The following is a 19,470-nucleotide window of genomic DNA, read 5'->3' on the forward strand; positions in this document are numbered from 1 at the left end:
AGCAACGTCTTAGCACACACCGACTGAACTTCAGGCAGACACGCGATTGAAGTGGCGTCCTTTCGTATTGTTACGCTTGGCGTCCTCGACCGTCCGAGGTCGTTGTTTGGTCAATTTACCATACAGTTTAATAGCGTTAATTAATTTATGCACCTCCGCTCAAAAACTAGTTCTGCATATGAGGTATCGTTAAAAAGCATAACAAAACGTCGTAACCTTGGAATTTGTGTTGTAATCTAACCAGAAACTTAGTTTTTTTTAATTATGTACTGGAAACAAGCAATGATTTTTCATTATATTTGCGCTTTTGGACTGTTTTAAACTGCGCATCCCAAGCTAGTGTATTCATTCGCCCGCAAACTAGTTCCGCACATGCGGCGTCACTAAAAAAATTCAAAAAATACGAAAAAAAAAGTGTCAAAAATCATCATAACCTCAAAATTTTTGTTGTAATGTAACCAAAAACATATTTTTATTATATACTGTGCTAAACTATAAAGGATTTTTATCATAGCATGCGTTTTTTAAAAGCGTCGTTAACTCGGAGCGTCGGAAGCGTCAGCGTCGTAACCTCGGAACAAGCGTCGTAACCCAGGACGGATTTTCCATTGAATATTTAAGAAAAAGCGTCGTAACCTCGGAAGGTCGTAAGCCGGAACCGTCGTAACCCGGGGACCGCCTGTACTGTAATTTGAGTCTTTCACCAACGGGTATCAGTAAATGTGTAGACATTGTGTGCGTTTAAAAAAAGTGTAGTACACACACATTCCGATGTTTCGGTTTTTGGAATTTTTCAATTTCGGAAATGTGAGGTCAGATGCATAATCAAACAAACATCACTACTGCAGAAAAAAAATTTTTCCCTTTATGTTTTTCATTATTGTTATTTATTAATTACTGTTTATTTAAATAAATATTAATATAATTCTGTTACATGAATGTGAGATAATTACGATTACCTATAATAAAATAGTGGGACAATTAATATCATATGTTCACTAATAGCTATTATTTTCAAAACAAACATTCCGTAAAACACAAAAAATATATGTACATAACAATCAAAATCTAATGTTTTGCAGTTCAACTTGTGAATTTCAACAATAAGTATGACTATATAATATTTTGTTCATGAAACTTACCTGTCAGATATATATATAGCTGTATTTTCCGAAGTCCGACAGAAATTAAAAAACTTACGACACACGTAGTGGGAGTCAGGTGGTTAGTACCCATTCCCGCCGCTGGGAGGCGGGTATCAGGAATCATTCCCATTTTCTATTCATAATTTTTCTGTCGCCGGTGTTGTAAACACAGTTTTCAGCACCTCCGTCTTGAATTTAGGAAACTTGGCTACTATAAGTACCCCTTTTTGATTTTTTTGGTATCTTGACTTTTGGATCGGTGGCTAGGCACACGTTAATTGTGGATTTGATTGATTTTGGCTTGATTTCTCTTTAAATAAGATGTCTGGTTCTAGTTCGGCTAGCGCCAGGTTTTGTACCAAGAGTGATTGTCGAGGTAGGCTACTGAAAGCATCAGTAGACCCTCACACTTTGTGTAAGAGTTGCAGAGAGCATGATTGCATGTATGAAAGTCGCTGCAAGGAATGTGAGTGTCTTTCTGATTCTGGATGGAGAGCGTATTGAGTCCTATCTGCGTAAGCTTGAACGGGATAGGTTAAGGAGGTCTTCCTCCAGGAGCGTTTCAGGTAAACGGCAGGAAGTTCATGTTTCTCCTACTAACCCTCCTTTAATCACTACTCCTAACCCTGTAAGTGTTTGCCTTCGGGCCCTGAAACAGTGTCTGTAGAGGGTAATACCCTTACACTTATCTTAGAGTCGATTCGTAATTTAGAATCTAAAGTGCTCGCCTTAGAAGGCAAAAGTGAAGGTGCAAAGTGCAGTGACAGTGCTCCTTCGTTGGTGGAGGGTGCGTCAGATCGGCCCCATTTCGCCTCTAGGCCTAGACCGCTGCCGGACTCCCAGGTTTCAGGGAGAGGGCATGTCGAAAGCCGCAGGAGGGTTACGGGGAACGCCCACACGATCTGACGTGCCTTCAGGCAGTATCTGTTGACGTTACACAGACTGCCAAGGAGCGTGCGCGTGCACGCCTCCTGAAAGAGTGTTTCTCTTCTTCAGAGGCTTCCTCCCCGCACAAGGGGTGGAGCTCTCATTCTATTTCACGCCCGCTGAAAAGGAGCGTTGGTGATCGTGACGCTTCACGTCCAGTTTTGGCTCTCGAGAGGCGATCATCGCCTGAGAGTGTGTTCGCAGCCTTCCCGCCACCAGAAGAAGCGTAAGGAGTCATCGGATGATGACTTTGTTGAGCGCCCCAGTCGCTCTCGAGCGCGTGCTATGGCATTTTCTGGGAGAAGGAAGAAGGCGTCCCCTCGCCCCTCGCCTTCTCACAGGATCAGCCCGTCACCTGACAAGGAATCCTCTCCTACTGAGAAGATCCTGCGCTCTTTGCAGCAACAGCTTGCTGATGCTCTTGCTAAGAAAGGGACGCAACCACGTCCCAGGAGAAAGGATGACCGTCTTCCTGTGAAGAGATCTAGAAGGTCTCCCTCTCCCTCTCCTCGCTCGTCTATCTCTCCACTTTCTTCGCCTGCTAGAGTTCGTGCGACTCCCCAGCGGCTCTCTGGAGGACGTAAAGAGGATTTTGCTCGCTCGGCGCATGAAGCGGTATTACCCGCATCGTAAGCTTGCGGTGCGAGGAGCTCGATACTTGCGTGAACGCATCGGTGCAAGTTCACGTTCCTGACGCTCGGTCGGAAGCCAAGCGAACGCCAGTGGCATCTAAGAGTGCACCAGCGGAAGCAGAGCGCGCACGAGATGTTAAGCGCGCCTTAGTAAATGTCATTCGCACGCCAGTGGACGCCAAGCGTGCGCCAGCGGACGCCAGCAGCGCGCGAGTGGACGCCAATCCCGCGCTAGTTGCAGCCAGGCGTGCGCCAGTGGACGCCAGGTATGCGCCAGTGGACGCCAGGTGTGCGCCAGTAGACGCCAGGTGTGCGCCAGCGGACGCTCGGGTGGACGAAGATGTGGAGTTTCGTCGCCTCCCACCTGTTTGTGATGAGACTTTGCAAGTTGCTCGGGTCTTAGAGATACGACCGGAGTTTCTATTAATGAGTCAGCTTTACCTTCCACTTCACAGCAACGCGCCTCGTGGAAACTTAGACCAGATAGTCTTGGTCCAGCCTATTTGCCTCCAACTTCACCTGTGTCGGAAGCAGAGGTTAGTGACGCTTCGGTTGAAGTGGATGATGAGAAACCTTTGGCGGCAGTCTCTTCCGACTACCAGGTTTTGACCCGCCTTCTTCAATCAGAGTTTGGAGAGACGTTTCACCCGGAAGCTCCTCGCTCCCCTCCTTCACAACTTTCTTCGTCCAAGATCAACAAGGTCTCGGCTTTCGTCAGGATGAAGAAGTCCCTTTCAACTAAGAGGGCTCTTCGTAAGGTCCATGACTGGATGGAGAAAAGGAAGTCTCAGGGAAAGACTTCTTTTGCCCTGCCACCTTCGAGACTTAGTGGGAAGGCTGGCATTTGGTATGAGACGGGAGAAGACGTAGGTATTAGACTTCCCTCGTCAGCCCAAGGAGACTTCGCCAGCATTGTGGATGCCTCGAGGAGGTCTCACCTGTCCTCTTCGAAAGTTCATGGTCTACTACGGAAATGGACTACCACCTTAAAGGCCTCTTTCGGACGTTAGAGGTCTTCAACTTTCTAGATTGGTGTTTGGGAGTTCTGGATGCCAAGTCTAGGAGTTCCGACTCGATTAGTCTGGGGGGAGCTGTCCAGCGTAATGTCGTGCATGGACAAGGCCGTCAGAGATGGTTCGGAGGAGCTTACAGCTCACTTTTGCACAGGGCTCTTGAAGAAGAGATCCTGTTTTGCAATTTTACAGCGAAATCTGTTTCTCCGTTCACAGAAAGCAGACTTGCTCTTCGCTCCTTTTTCGGATCATCTCTTCCCCAGGCTATGGTAAAAGACATTGCGACCAGTCTACAGGAGAAGGCCACGCAAGATCTCCTCGCACAATCTTCAAGGAGACCTGCGGTTCCTTCGTCCTCGGGAGTTTCGATTCTCAAGAAATCGAAGCCCTTTCGAGGTAGTTCTTCCTCGAGACCGCCCCTCGAGGAAGAGGCACTTCCAGAGGCAGAGCCACGGCGCTGGCCAAGAACAAGAAGTGAAGCAGAAGTCCTTCAGTCACCGGTTGGAGCCAGGCTTCAGCTTTTTGCGCAAGCCTGGGAAGAGAGAGGTGCGGACAAATGGTCCGTGGACATCTTAAAGAAGGGTTACCACCGGATCCCGTTCCTGAAACCACCCCCGCTGTCTACGACCACCCAGGGACATGTCTCCTTCCTATCGGGGGGAGAAAAGCAACAAGTGCTTTACGATCTGTTGGATCAGATGATCGTGAAACACGCCGTAGAACAGGTCTCCGACTTGAATTCGGCCCCGGATTTTACAACAGACTGTTCCTGGTGCCAAAGCAGTCGGGGAATGGCGACCGGTACTCGATGTCAGCAACCTGAACCTCTTTGTCATCAAGCAGAGGTTCAAGATGGAGACACCTCAGTCAGTGATGGGAGCCTTGAGACCGGGGGATTGGATGGCTTCACTAGATATCCAGGACGCGTATTTCCACGTCCCCATCCACCCCAGTCCAGGAAATACCTGCGGTTTGTCCTGAAAGGAAAAGTGTTTCAATTCAGGGCTCTCTGCTTTGGACTCAGCACTGCTCCCATGGTATTCACCCTACTGATGAAGAACATTGCAAGGGTGGCTTCATCTTTCCAATGTCAGGATCTCTCTCTACCTGGACGACTGGCTCGTACGAGCCTCCTCGAAAGACCGTGTCTGGAGGACCTTCACAACGACTTTGTCGTTAACGAAGTCCTGGGGCTTCTGGTGAACCTCGAAAAGTCACATCTGACCCCTTCTCAGTCTTTAGTCTATCTGGGGATTCAGATGGACTCAGTGGCTTTTCGGGCTTTTCCGTCCCAGGGGCGACAACTAGATTGCCTAAGCAAAGTGTCAACCTTTCTGGGAAGGAATCATGCTCGGTGAGGGAATGGATGAGTCTGCTGGGGACCATTTCCTCACTGGAGAAGTTTGTTTCCCTAGGGAGGTTGCACCTCAGACCTCTTCAATTCTTCCTTGCCGACAATTGGAAGCACCAAAACACTTTGGATTCGATTCTGGTGTTATCAGAAGAGGTAAAGGAAACACCTAAGATGGTGGACCGACCCTTTGAAGCTCGCAGAGGGTCTTTCCCCTCAAGCTTCAGAACCCCGACCTAGTGTTGTTTTCCGACGCGTCTTCCACGGGGTGGGGAGCAACACTGGGGGGGAAAGGAAGTGTCAGGCACCTGGAGAGGGGAACAGGTGTCCTGGCACATAAACCTCAAGGAGCTGGCAGCAGTTCATCTGGCGCTCAGTTCTTTCAGAACGAATGTCTCCGGCAATGTGGTGCAGATCAACTCGGACAACACCACAGCCCTGGCATACCTCAAGAAACAGGGAGGAACCCACTCTCGATCCCTGTTCTTCCTTGCAAAGGAGATCCTGTTATGGGCGAAGGCACACGACGTCTCTATACTGACGAGATTCATATCAGGGGTAGAAAACGTCCGTGCAGATCTGCTCAGTCGACAAGGTCAACTTCTGCCGACGGAGTGGACCCTTCATCAGGAAATATGCCAGAGGTTGTGGAAGTTAGGGTGGGGATGTCCTCTCGTAGACATCTTCGCAACTTCCAGGACAACGAGACTCCCGCTGTACTGCTCACCAGTTCTAGACCCAGGAGCAGTAGCAGTAGACGCCCTTCTTTGGGACTGGACGGGACTAGACGTATATGCCTTTCCCCCGTTCAAGATCCTAGGGGAAGTAATAAGAAAATTCGCGGCATCAGAGGGAACGAGGATGACTCTCATCGCCCCCTTCTGGCCAGCGACCGACTGGTTCACAGAGGTCATGTCCTTTCTTGTAGACTTTCCGAGGACTCTGCCTCCAAGGATAGATCTAACTCAAACAGCCCCACTTCGAGAGGTATCACAAAAACCTCCCCGCCTCTGAGTCTGACTGCGTTCAGACTATCCAGAAGTTGGCCAGAGCGAGGGGTTTTTCAAGACCAGTGGCGAAAGCAATCGCAACGGCAAGAAGACCTTCTTCTATTGCCGTATACCAATCCAAATGGGCTGTTTTCCGGAGGCTGGTGCAGGAAGAAAGACATTTCCTCCACCTCTACCTCTGTGAGCCAGATCGCAGACTTCCTTCTCTACTTGAGATGAAGTTCGCTTAGCGGTGCCTACGATAAAAGGCTACAGAAGTGTGCTTTCTGTAGTCTTTAGGCATAGAGGACTGGACTTAGCCAACAACAGAGACCTTCATGATCTTCTTAAGTCTTTCGAGACTTCGAAGGTCCTCAACCAAGAGTCCCTTCTTGGAATTTAGACATTGTTCTAAAGTTTTTGATGTCCAGTAATTTTGAACCTCTCAACTTAGCTTCGCTTAGAAACCTTACAAGGAAGACACTTTTTCTAACTGCTCTGGCGACGGCGAAGAGAGTTAGTGAGATCCAGGCTATAAGCAAGCATGTGGGTTTAAGAACTCTGATGCGGTTTGTTCTTTAAGCCCTATGTTCTTAGCAAAGAACGAAAACCCGTCCAACCCTTGGCCCAAGACATTTGAAATCAAGGGTTTGACAGAGATCGTGGGTAATGAGCCAGAGAGAGTCCTGTGCCCTGTCAGGGCTCTCAAATTCTATTTAGACAGAACGAAGGACTGTAGAGGACCTTCGGGCGAACTTATGGTGCTCGGTTAAGAAGCCCGATCTTCCATGTCAAAGAACGCGCTTTCTTTCTTCTTGAGAGACACCATTAAGGAAGCTCATTCCACATGTAGTGATAGTGACATGAAGCTTTTGAAAGTGAATGCCCACGAGGTGAGGGCTATTTCGACCTCGATAGCCTTTCACAGAAATATGGCACTCAGTGACATTTTGAGTGCCACATATTGGCGGAGCAACTCTGTGTTCGCTTCACACTACCTGCGGGAGGTGAAAGCGACATACGAACATTGCTCGTCGCTTGGACCATACGTCGCTGCAGACACCGTTTTGGGGCAGGAGGTAGCACTCATCCTTTCCTTTAGTGGTTAGATGAGCTTTTAATTGTGTGTGTTTTTTTGGTGTGGGGTTGACCGCCCGAGGCGGATCTCCCTTCTTTAGTCTAGTTTAGTGGTATACCTTTGGTAGACTAGGCCAGGTGGTTTTTTACTTCGTTGCCCTCAGTTGTATGGTCAATGGTCTAGTCACATCGTGGTCACGCCCCCGTTGACAGATCATCTTGAGTGCACCAGCTATATAGGTCTCTACCTCGCTGGCAACTCTAATAGCACAAGCAGACTTACGCGGCAGTAACCACGAAGTCAGCTATGCTAACAGGTAAGGAATCAAGATATCATTTATCTGCATATATATGTTTCCTAAAATCTTCTATTCTGTCTACTCCCACCACCAAAGGTGGGATTCAGCTATATATATATCTGACAGGTAAGGTAATTTTCATGAACAAATGATATTGTAATGATACAATTAAGTTGTTCATACTTACCTGGCAGATATATATAATTAAGTACCCACCCACCTCCCCTCAGGAGACAGTGGAAATAAAATTATGAATAGAAAATGGGAATGATTCCTGATACCCGCCTCCCAGCGGCGGGAATGGGTACTAACCACCTGACTCCCACTACGTGTGTCGTAAGTTTTTTAATTTCTGTCGGACTTCGGAAAATACAGCTATATATATATCTGCCAGGTAAGTATGAACAAACTTAATTGTATCATTACAATATCATATTTCACCATATCGATCTTGCAGTTGAAGAGTCGTAAAATTTTGAGGATGGTCCGGGAAAAGGATTTGTACTTTGTGATTACGTATCGCTACAACACCATGCGGTATTTTCATACCACTATATTGATGACGCATCGCTACGACACACTGGTATTTTTCATACCACTATATATTAAAGTTAAAATGATCATATCATATTATTGTTTTCACGAAGAAATAATTATATAAAGAAAATTATCGAGTAATTTTTGCCGTCAGCAGTCAGAAAATCACGAACATGGTAACGTTCAAACCTAGTGTCATCCACGGCATATGTCTATAAATAGAACAGAAGCAGAGGGCAGTCATTGGATAACAGATCTCCATGGCTACCAACCAGCCAATCAGGTGTTAGTTATACTACTCTGTGAATTTCTTAGAATGAACGTTTACACGTAACACACGGGAAGCTAACGATGATGTGTGTGCTTGCATACAGTACGTAGTTTTTGTTTGTTCCGATACGTAATACAAACCATCGGTCCTTTAACAATAGGAAGTAGCTAGCGGCAGCTGGAACGGTCGTAAGCTTTGAACAAGGGGAGAACGGTAGTTAACTGCTTGTCCGACAGTCGCGCGGCAGGTAAACAAATCCCTTTTGCTTTCGGCCGCGGGTGTGAAGGACGTGTTCGTCATCGCTCTCTGCCCGCTTCATCGTCGTATGCTTTGTTTATATTGTGTTTTCTACTAATGTTTGTTTGACTTGAAAAATGAAACTGTAAGTACACTGTTTTCATTTTCATTACTTAATTATGAACCAACATGGAGCTATCGCCGTAGATGCGGCGATTTCCTCTCTTTTCATGAATTGAACCCTTGAATTATGTCTCGGTGCCGAGGGCGGGCGCGCTCGCGCCGAGTCATGTATTTTGGGCGAAAGTGTGTAATTGAAAAATGTAAGTACTTTTTTCATTATATTTTTGCCCTGTGCGTTCGTTACCGAGAGCGTGATTGCACTCGGCACGAGCCTTTTATTTTGTATGATAAAATGCAATGAAAGTGGATTCGCAATTGCAGTATTCTTTTCATTTTCATTTATTTATTTGCATAAAATTTAATTTGGATCAATTTTCGCTCTTACCCGGGAATTGATCCTTACGATTATTTTCTGTGAAAGTGAAATCGCAAGTGCAGTATTCTGTTTCATTTTCATATATATTTTATGATAGCATCATATTATTTGGATCAAGTTTCCGCTCTTAACCCTTGGGAATTGATTTTTTCCCCTTTAAGTTCTATGAAGTGAATCGCAAGGGCAGTATTCTGTTTCATTTTCATATTACTTTTCACTGCTGTGCGGGGGTAGGGGAAGCGAAGGTCTGCCAGGAAGTCGTCGGAAAGCTCTCCCGCGACTCCCTTGGTATCCGATTCTTCGTCTTCCTTCCTGCCCCCCGCTCAGCTTCCTCGTTGTATTTTGTATTTGGGGTCTTCCTTGCGTTCGGGGTGGGGCATGTCTTCCCCCGTGCGTGAGGGAACCCCTCTTACTAATCTATCTATGCTACCGCAGGTGCTACATCCGTGGGAGACGACCTTGGACAGGTATGGACCACCGCGGCGGCAGGGCGTGCCTAGCATCCACGGGCTGCTGCAGCGTCTAGCGAGGTCTGGGGCGGTCTCCACTACTACCACGGCCGCTTATGCTGCTCCCCCCCCCGCCTGGTCTACACTCCCCATGCTGTGTCGGTGACGCCGTCTGCCGCTACTAGGGCCGCCGCCGTACCGAGGGGGGGTTTGCCGCCGCCGCCTGTTTTCTTCGTGTTGCCTGCCCAGACTTCCGCTGTTCCAGCAGCTCGCCCCTGGACCGGCCGCCAGTACCCAGGTTCCCGCTGGCTGCCGATGATTCTACGAGGCGATTGCTGGGCCTGCCGTACCTGCCGCTGATGTGATTCCCGCTGCTGATGTGATTCCCGCTGTGTTGGCTTTGGCTGTCCCTTCTGGGTCTACCGCTGCCGCTGTTCCTGCCGCTCCTGAGCTGGTTGCTGTTCCTGTCGCTCCTGGTTCCTGAGCCTGTCCATGCTGGTCCTGCCCACGGTGTGTCTTCCCCAGTCCCAGGTCCTTCCGGACAGGTGCAGTCGGGGCCGTGTTGCTTCGGCAATAGCCCTGGCTCCGCCCTGGATGGAGGATCTGACGACTGTCCGTGTGAGCTGAGAGGAAGAGGAAGAAGAGGAAGTGTCATCTTCTCTTCATCGTCTGCTGCTGCCTCTTCCCCTTCGACTTCTAAGGCCCATAAGCCAAGAAGAAGAAGAAGGCTGCCTTCCCCATTAAGAAGTCTCCTTCTGGAACTTCTAAGGGCCCGTCCCACCCCGGTGGGACGGGGGGTCCTTCTGCTGGTCCTCCTGCTCCTTCGGGAGCGGGGCCCGTCTCCCCTTCCGTAAGGAAGAGATAGACGGGGACCAGAGGAGTATCGGTTAGCTCTGGTACTTCCTCGCCTGGTGCTAGCGGCGATGCCGCTACGCCAGGTTCCGGCTCGGTCTCTCGTTCGCGAGAGATCCCGAGTGTACGTTCTTCTCCCTCGGGAGAAAGTGCAGCCAAGTTTCGGCGCCAGAGTTCGCTAGGCGCCAAGACGCGGCACGGAGCAGAAGGCTGGTGAGAGCCGCTCAGGTGACTCTCGCCAGGCCAGCGGCCACTCTTGCAGCGACCAGCTGGTAACCCGGGTTTTCCCCCCTAAGAAGGCTCCTTCGGGACCTTCTAAGGGCCCGTCTCGCTCCGGCGATTCGGGGAGCTCTTCTGCTGGTCCTCCTGCTCCCTCGGAACAGGCCCGTCTCTTCTTCTACCAAGGAGAAGAACGACGGGGCCAGAGGAGTACCAGCTTCGCGGCTGCACTTCCTCGCCTGGTTCTAGCGGTTCTGCTGCTAAACCAGGATCCGCCTCGGCTTCTCGTTAGCGAAAAGTACCGAGTGGACTGGTCTCCCGCGGGAGACCGTCCAGCCAAAGTCTTGACGCCCGAGCTCGCTCGCCGTCAAGACCGAAGCGCGAGACAGAAGACTGGCGAGAGTCGTGCAGACGACTCTCGCCAGGCCAGCGGACGCTCTCGCAGCGACCAGCCGGCTGCTCGGGCTGACGTGACGGTCTCCGACCGGCCACGCGCTGAGGCGAGGAAGGGGTCCCCGCGGCCGTCGGTACCAGCGGCTCGACACGCCGAGAGGACGCTCACCGGTCTCACCGCGACAGCGAGCCTGACCGCTGCTCCCACAGGGACCGGGCGGATAGGGGGACCAGCAGCAGCTCCTCTGCACACGAGATCGGGGCCGCTGTTCTCGGTCCAGCCGTTTCCCTGGGAAACGGCTCGACTAGGCCTGCAAAGTGGCGATCGCCTGCAGCCCTCCAAGCCCGCTGGTTCTGCCAGCGAGCGAAAGAGGAGCGTCATGTCTTCCTCTCCCGTGCCTGCAACTTCCTCGGTTTGCACCAGGAAGAGCGAGACACAGTGGGGTGATCGTGAGGGGCATACCCCGCACGATCCCGTCACGACGCCGTAAGTACCAGGTACGATCTTCGGACCAACCAGGACGTACGCGCAAGTGGAAGGAGGAATCCGAGAGGGGTCTATCGCAGTTCCTCTCCTTAAGGGGAGGTTCTCGGAATGCTCTTGTTTCGAGGGGCTTGACTGGTCCTACTCTGCCTGCAAGATGCTATGACTTCCGAGATCCAGAGGAACTTTGTCGAGGTTATGGCGCTGATTCGTCAGCGCAACGACCTCGGGGAAGGATTGCCGCTCCCACCAGCAGAGCCCACGTCTCTGCTCGAGTCGTTTTGGGGCCCGAGAGGGAACCCAAACCGACGGTGGGTCTGCCGCGATCGGAGCTTGCCGATTCTGTCTTGAACCAGAGTCTCTCGTCTCCGGACAAGAAGGCTCTCTCAGTTTTTCTGGCCGGTCGATCAAGCTACTTCCACCTCCTCTACTTGCGACAGCGGCGTTTCTACATGTCTTCGGACACCGTATTTAAATACTCCTTCGGTCCTCCTGAGAGGTTTCGACCTCTGACGAGGACTGGAATGAGTCGGAGGACGGTATCGGCGGCTCTCTCCTGTCAGGTGTCGATCAGCCCACCCAGACGACGTTCACAGTGGCGCAGACCCTTACTTACTACGTGAGAGTTCGGTAACCCTCCTCGGGAAAACGTTTTCCTCCTGACGATACGTTTTTCCCCAGACTCTGAGAGGCCCATCGCCGCAAGGCGATGGCTGCTCCTACTCTTCTCCAACTGCTAGTTCCACGGGAAGGCGAGCGAGTATCCAATTCCTCCCCCATTCCCTCTCTCCTTACGGCTACGAGGGAAAGGGGAGGGATCCTACAGAGATTTCTCTGTAGGATCCCACGTTGGGGACTGTGCTACCAGGGGGGACCTTCGGTCCTACCTGACGTAAGCCCCGGGTCGTTGAGGAGGGATCCTGCCCCATTCTCGATTTCTACGGAATCGAGAGGACCACCAGCCGATATCGTTTGACGAATTCGGTGGGGGTTTCGCAGAGTGCTTAGAATTCTACGGAATTTCTAGCGCATTCAGAGTGTTCGAGTTTTTTACGATCTCCAAACACTTAGGCGAGACCACGGTCCAAAGTGAGCGAGACGAGAATCCCCGATATGTTACACGATAATCGGGAACCTCGCCTATGCTCGAATTCCTGGAATTTCTAGCATTTAGAAGAAGACTGCTGCTGAAAGAAGACTATCTCACAGTAGGCGACCAACCTGGAATAGAGAAGAACGGACAGGAATATCCAGTTTGGCTTGAACTATCGTCTTAGTATTCTGTTCACCATTGAAGCTTTCCTTCGAGGAAGACTTCTCCTTCACTCTCTTTGATAGAGATCTGAAACAAGGTGGTCGATCTCCAATCCTTATTTTGTTTTTCTTGAAGGAAAGAATTTAGGATGGAGATCGTTGTTCAGAATCCTACAAATATACTACGTATATTAACCTCGCGACATGATTCTGCTAAGCAGTTGAATTGTCCGAGGGTAGGCGCATATCCTAGTTAATCTACGGATTGCGACTTAGACGAGAAGTATTCTAATTGAACTGCAACTCGGGGTTGCCTGCAACCTCCCAGGAGTTTTCAGTTTCAATTTTATATACTTATGGTTTTGTCACGACAACACCATTTCAACTTTTATATTTACCGAAATTCGTTTCGCCTAAATATAATTGCTTGAGCATATCTTTTATGCTCGGTGGTTCTAGCCTGAACGCATTCCTTCGTGGAATAATGGATTATTACCTGGTCCAACTCAGGATGACGAGTCAGCGTGAGCTCAGGCTCAGCTACTGCGTATTGAACTGCCTGATAGCAGCTCAGTAAATACAGCTGGGCCTCCGAGATGCACGGTCAGTTATGTCTCTCTCTCTGCTTGGATTGACTAGCGAACCGTATCTCTGCCCAACAATCATGGACTTAGGTCTCTGATTAACGGGGATTCTCGCAATAATGAAGGACCATCTACTGCTGTGACAATAGATTCCATCGCCTTCGACATTGCGAGAATTTTCAACAGAGATATCTCTTGGACTCTTTCATCTTTCTGTTTACCGCACGGTAACAGAAGTCTGTACAAGTCTCCCGCTTCATCGCACTGCGATAATGCGAATGATTTTGCAGACATCTGAGTTTGTCTTCAAAAATATCTCATATTCGTAGGTGTACAATTGTTCATTGTTCAACCCGAATTAACAGATGTGTCAAAAGACATCGCCTACTCTCCTACCTGACAGCTTTACTTCCAAAATGTTCAGCCCATGAGAAGCAGTTCTTCAGGCGGCTTTCCCCTGTGTTTTTCATTACTGAAGAACGCCCCGCTTTCATTGCAACTACGACTTCTCACCGGACAGCAATGAAATAGCGGTTAGCGTTTTCAGTCATTTGTAAGCACAGGTTATGAATCTTGAGAATCCTTCTCTCGATTCATCTGTGAAGACGTAGTTTGCATTCAATATCTACCTTCGTCTTCAACGGTACATAGTGTTGTTTCTCCTTAGCTGAGATTCAACAACTATGAGATGTTTTGCCTTCAGGGACCTCGGTCTCTAGAAGGCAATTGACTTTTCGCCTGTTGGGTCACATGCCTTTAAGAGAATCATCACCTCGCTGTCCGGCATTGTGACAAACAAATACATTATTTGTTGGTCTCTCCGGCAGAAACCCTTTAAAGGTGAAGGTCACGTGACTTACTCGATGCTTGGACAACTTGCCTCCTACCGAACGCAGTCAGTCGGCAGCTGTCAGAGCGCCCGAGTCAGTTACGAACTACGCTGTTTGACTTAGTTCGGTTGTTACAGAGCAATCATTACTTCGTTTTAATAGCTTGTCACAGTACCCATACCATCGACACCCACCATGGAGTGTCGGTGTCCTATCCACTACCCAGAACTTCGCTGCATGGGGATAGGAGGATGCGAGAGACTTCGTGGGCAAACGGACAGACCAGTATGGGGTACTGGCATCACCGAAAGTAGAGAAGAGGGATAGGTCATGCGACTATTCCCTTCTTTTCCTCTGAGGAACTGCATGACTTCTCCTGCGAAGTCAAGCATCCAGGGGATGGGGATCCGTGACGCTCGATTTCGTACCGAACTTCGTAGCGAAGACTCAGAACCCTTCGGTCCCTGACGATTGGTTCGTAGTCGTTCACAATCCCCTCCCTAATGGACTTCACCGCCTTCGATGCGAAGGAGATGCTGCCTTGTCCGCAAGAACTTCTCCGTGGCGCAGGTACTGAAGGCAGGGGTCTGGTCCAACAAGACCACATGCCCCTCCTTCTACCTTCGGGATATTGCCCACAGGTCCTTGGATCTTTTTCCTTGGGACCCGTGGTGGCTGCTCAACACGTTGTGTAGCGAACCCAGACCCTCCCCGCAGGCTGAACAGCATCGAGTCCTGGTGTGACCGTAAGAATGGATGAGTGAATGAGAGTGTGACTGGCTCCTCTTTCCCATCTTTTTCTTCCCCTCTACCTGTGGTTAGAGGGACACGGTCGTCACCCTGCTGGATAAGGACAAGATGCAGGTGAGCTACTCAACAGAGCCCCATCTTATCCTTTTCACTAGGGTATAGGAGCGATATCCACCACTTCCTCCAACAAGGGGGAGGAAGTGGATGCCAGCTTGAGACAAACCCATACTTTATGTTGCCTCTTGCAAACAGGAACAAGTTCTTGCTTGCTGGTACGAAGAGATACGCTTGCCTCTCTCTTAGTACTCGGCCCGGAGGTCTGACCGTTGATCCTGCGGTGCACACCCCGATCAATCGGACAGAGGCTTGGATCCCTCCCTCGCTCTTACGACCAGGGAGGCATTCCAGGGATGGACGAACACCAGTCTGTTCATCAAAAAGACTCAGATTCCTCCCACCAAAAAGTGAGTCTTTCTATTGTTAAAGGACCGATGGTTTGTATTACGTATCGGCGAACAAATGACAATTTGTCGAAAATTGCATTTTTCCTAACTATACAAACCTGAGGTCCTTTACATATAGTCCCTCCTCATGCCACCCCTCACTCTGCGTATTTTGTGCATGGGCCAAAAGCAAAAGTGATTTGTTTACCTCCCAGTCGCGCCCCCCCCCCCCCACCCCAACACCCCCCGGCCCCCCCCCACCCAAAGCCGTTAACTACCGTTCTCCCCTTGTTCGAAGCTTACGACCGTTCCAGCTGCCGCTAGCTACTTCCTATTGTTAAAGGACCTCAGTTTGTATAGTTAGGAAAAATGCATTTTTCGACAATTGTCATTTTTATTAGTGTATTTTACTGATTACATGAATACTCTCTCTCTAATCTCTCTCTCTCTCTCCTACTCTCTCTCTCTCTCTCTATCTCTCTCTCCAATCGGTCCTCTCTCTCTCCTCTCTCGTCTCTCTCTCTCTCTCTCTCTCTCTCTTCTCTCTCTCTCTCTCTCTCTCTCTCTCTCTCTCTCTCAGGAAAGATACCGTCAATTCAATTTATCAGTATCTTCCTGATAGACAGAGTAAATATTTAGGACTCCAAAGCTTGGCATATGTCAATTATTTTATTATCTTGGGATTTTTGGTTAATCTTGGAATTTTCCATGGTCAACTCTTGGGATTAGTAAGAAAAATGTGATTATTTGAGTAGCGCACACCCAAATGAATCGGGGTAAGCCTAGCTCGCCCAAACAATAGTATTTACAAATGAGCGGAGCTCTCTGGCTGGGCTGTTTTGGTCCACCCACGTGTTTGATCGCATATCTGCCAAATTTATAACAACAACAGAGATAAAACCATTTCTCCCATTACAGATATCAAATATTATCTTTTCCGTTGCGCAGAATTCTAAATAAATTACGTAGGTTCACGAATGATAGTTTTTTATGCAATAACAAGAAACGGAGTCAGATATTCTATCAACAGAGCATCTCATTTTGGTGTTGTTGCGAATATTTCAACCAGTTGTTCCACGTGCGTTTAAATCCATACTGACCTGTACAGTTCTGGGAGGCAATTTCTCCCGTTTCTACACATATCTTGATTTCTTAATATCGTAGGTATAGAATAAATTGGTGAGCAAGGAAATGTGAAATAAAGCATAACAGTAAGTTTGACGAGTGAGAAAATAAACAATCGTATATAGACAGACTCTCTCTCTCTCTCTGAGAAAATAATAGATAGGAAACAATGACTGAATATAGCTTGAATGCGATATGGCAAAGTTTTGGCCTGACTGAAGAGTGGAGTGACTTTGACACCGACTTACAAGTTATTCCTGGTCATCTCACAGCCATAGATAGACATCAACTTCACAGCCGAGAAAGGGCAATCGTATACGAAATAAATAGGTATGGAAAATGTGAAATGCGGGCCTATGTTGTCCCATAAAAAAAAGCTCTCGCTCGGACAGCTGTAAGATTTAGGAGAAAGAGAGAGAGGCCGAATAGGAAGGAGATTAAAGTACCTGGGAAGGAAAAACCCTTATAATCTTATAATTATAGCCTCGGGGTTTGTCTCAAGGACATTCAAAGGTCTGTCACACACGGGCAGTCGTTGTTTTGTTTTTGCAAAATTAGCATAAGGGCAGATCTTTAAAAGCCACGCCAGAGAGCTCGCCACGGTGACAAGACTATACCTTCCATATGAATTGACGATGTCCTATACGAAGATTGCAGGATTAGATTGAGGTGAAATGATCAAAGATCTGGAAGATGACGAATATGATGACTGCCTTGATGGCAAAGAATTCAGAGCAGTATTTGATGATACGGACACGGAGAGCGACTTTGGAGGATTTTAGTTTATTAATTTTATGCAATTTTTTTTACTTTAATAAATTTTCACTTACCTGCGTATCCTAAAAGGAAAATAATAGTTCAAGTAACAAATGTTTTCTTTTACTGAGTAAAACAAAAACGTAAAAAATCCTTCGGTGTTGTGCCTTAACTGATTTGGAAATTATAGATGGTTAGTCTAGAACAGTTAAACATGTTGTATAAACCAAAATAATGCAAATGGCGCACGATCGCTCTTTTGTATTTTAAAATACAATAGTAATATGAGAATGCATACAATATTATTGGATATAGTGAAGTACAAGTAAAACATAACTTTTTAAAAGATCTACTGTTTTCCTCCGGTAGTAACTATCGCGATCTGCCGATTTGGGAAAGCATAGACGGTACGCTAATTTTATACCGCATGTATGATGCGACCCCTTTAAAATTAGCTTCAAAATTCAGTTTCAAAAGTCGCATAATATGCGAGTATATACGGTAGGTTGAAAAATACCAAGTCATATATCCAAATACCAACGCCTAAATTTAAGTGTAAATTACTGGCTCCATTAAGTTTCAACTACAGTTACAGCATCAGGATTGATATGCCTAGTTAAAATTAACATTGTTTCACTCTTAGGAATGCATCAGGTGAACACAACTTACCTTTAATATTAGCTTATTAGATATACAGTAGTATTAGTTAAGTGCCAATATGATTCAAGTTATTTCTTTGCTCACATTGACTTCCAATATTAATCTTTCGTTGTAAAATTAAATTAAAATATTTGTTCTGTTGGCTTTTTGTTTTCAAACTTAGAATAGTTGATATCATAGGAATAGGGATCAACTTGCAGCAGTATCCCTACCAGGAAGAATAATGTAGACTCTTCTTTAAATGACTTATTTCGTGGCTAGCTGATCAGGTTCCAATTGGTACTGTATTAATAAAATAAGAGTATTTTACCTAGAACATGCAAAAGCTGTGTACAATTTACATTTTCTTATATTGCAGAAAAAGTTAAAAATAGCCAGTCTTCAGTTGAGCTCAGCAAAGAAAAATAAACCGATGATGTTCCGGAATGTTCAGTCAAGAGTTGATAGTGGACTTAAGCAAACAAAGCTGGTGCAAAGTCCTTACCCAAAACAGCCTCCAAGACCTAAATCCTCTCCTCCAAAAATATCACCATCTTCTGAGGAATCATCATGTATCCTGTCACCAGAATCAGTACAACAGAATGACCAAGTAATCTTACTAGATTTAACATTAAGACTACACATTAAAAACTTACATTTTAAAATTGCTGTTAATTCGTCATCTGTATCCTTACTAGAGATGTAAGAGACTAGTTAATTTTATTTAACAATTTCTTGTAGTACTAGTACTACTTTAGAATCAAATGTAGGGCCAAAAAAAAATTGCATGGGGTATAGTGCTCTTCTATTAGAGAGCATTGTCAGTTGAGGAAATAAAGTATTCTATCACCAGATTGGCATAACAGAATGATCAGGCAGTCTAATCCCATTTTACTTACAAGACAATTCATTAGAAACTAAATTTTTCACAAAATTGCTGATAGTTCATTTTCTGTATCCTCGTTAGAAGATGGCAGATATTAGTTGACATATTTTAATAATCTGTTTTACCTTGAAATTAAATGTGGGTTTAGAGAAATATTACAGGGGATATAATGTACCATTTTAATCCATGTCCATACCAGCCCGAGAAGAGTCTACTCGAGACTCAGAGGTCTGGAAAAACTAACACCTATTAATAATAATAATCCATGTCCTGACATGTATGATTTGCTGCTGTTCAGTATTAATGGAATTATTCTTACTTAGATTTATCTACTAACTATACAGATGTCAGAAAGAGTCAGAGAAATCCTTGAAGAAGCAAGGGAAAGGATTCTTCGTTTGGAGACTGAGAGAAATGACCTGCTAGAACAAATCACTGACTTGCAGCAGGTAAGACAAGCTATGGAGGTTTTCTTTTTGTGGGAAGCTCCAGTACTAGATTTCTATAGGAAACATACAGTGTCTGCTACTGAACAAACTGAGTTGAGATGATGTATTTCAATAAATTTCCATGATTGAGTTGTCCAGGAGTTGTTAAATAGCATTGCTGTAAATTGTAAACTGAGATTAAATCGACTCATTACTCAGATTTCAGATATAATTTTGTATGATATAGGGAACTGTGAGGTTGCTGTTTTTTCTCATATGCACCATGTGAGAGCTCATTGTCAAGAGTATCCTTTGTTTAAAGGTCAGTCATGCGCAGCAAAGGCAAGAGATAGATCATTACTCTGTGGCACAATATTCCAGAGGCTGAGCTTATACACATG

General features: G+C 47.0%; 1 protein-coding gene across 1 annotated transcript in view; it reads right to left on the bottom strand.

Annotated features, from left to right (window-relative positions):
* Positions 1 to 19,470, bottom strand: part of LOC135208361 (protein fantom-like) — a gene marked incomplete in the record, with an annotated part of 187,683 nt that overhangs the window by 7,101 nt on the left and 161,112 nt on the right.

The sequence above is a fragment of the Macrobrachium nipponense genome, chromosome 35 (genome assembly GCF_015104395.2).
Source record: "Macrobrachium nipponense isolate FS-2020 chromosome 35, ASM1510439v2, whole genome shotgun sequence".
In the NCBI taxonomy this organism is placed as follows: Eukaryota; Metazoa; Arthropoda; class Malacostraca; order Decapoda; family Palaemonidae; genus Macrobrachium; species Macrobrachium nipponense.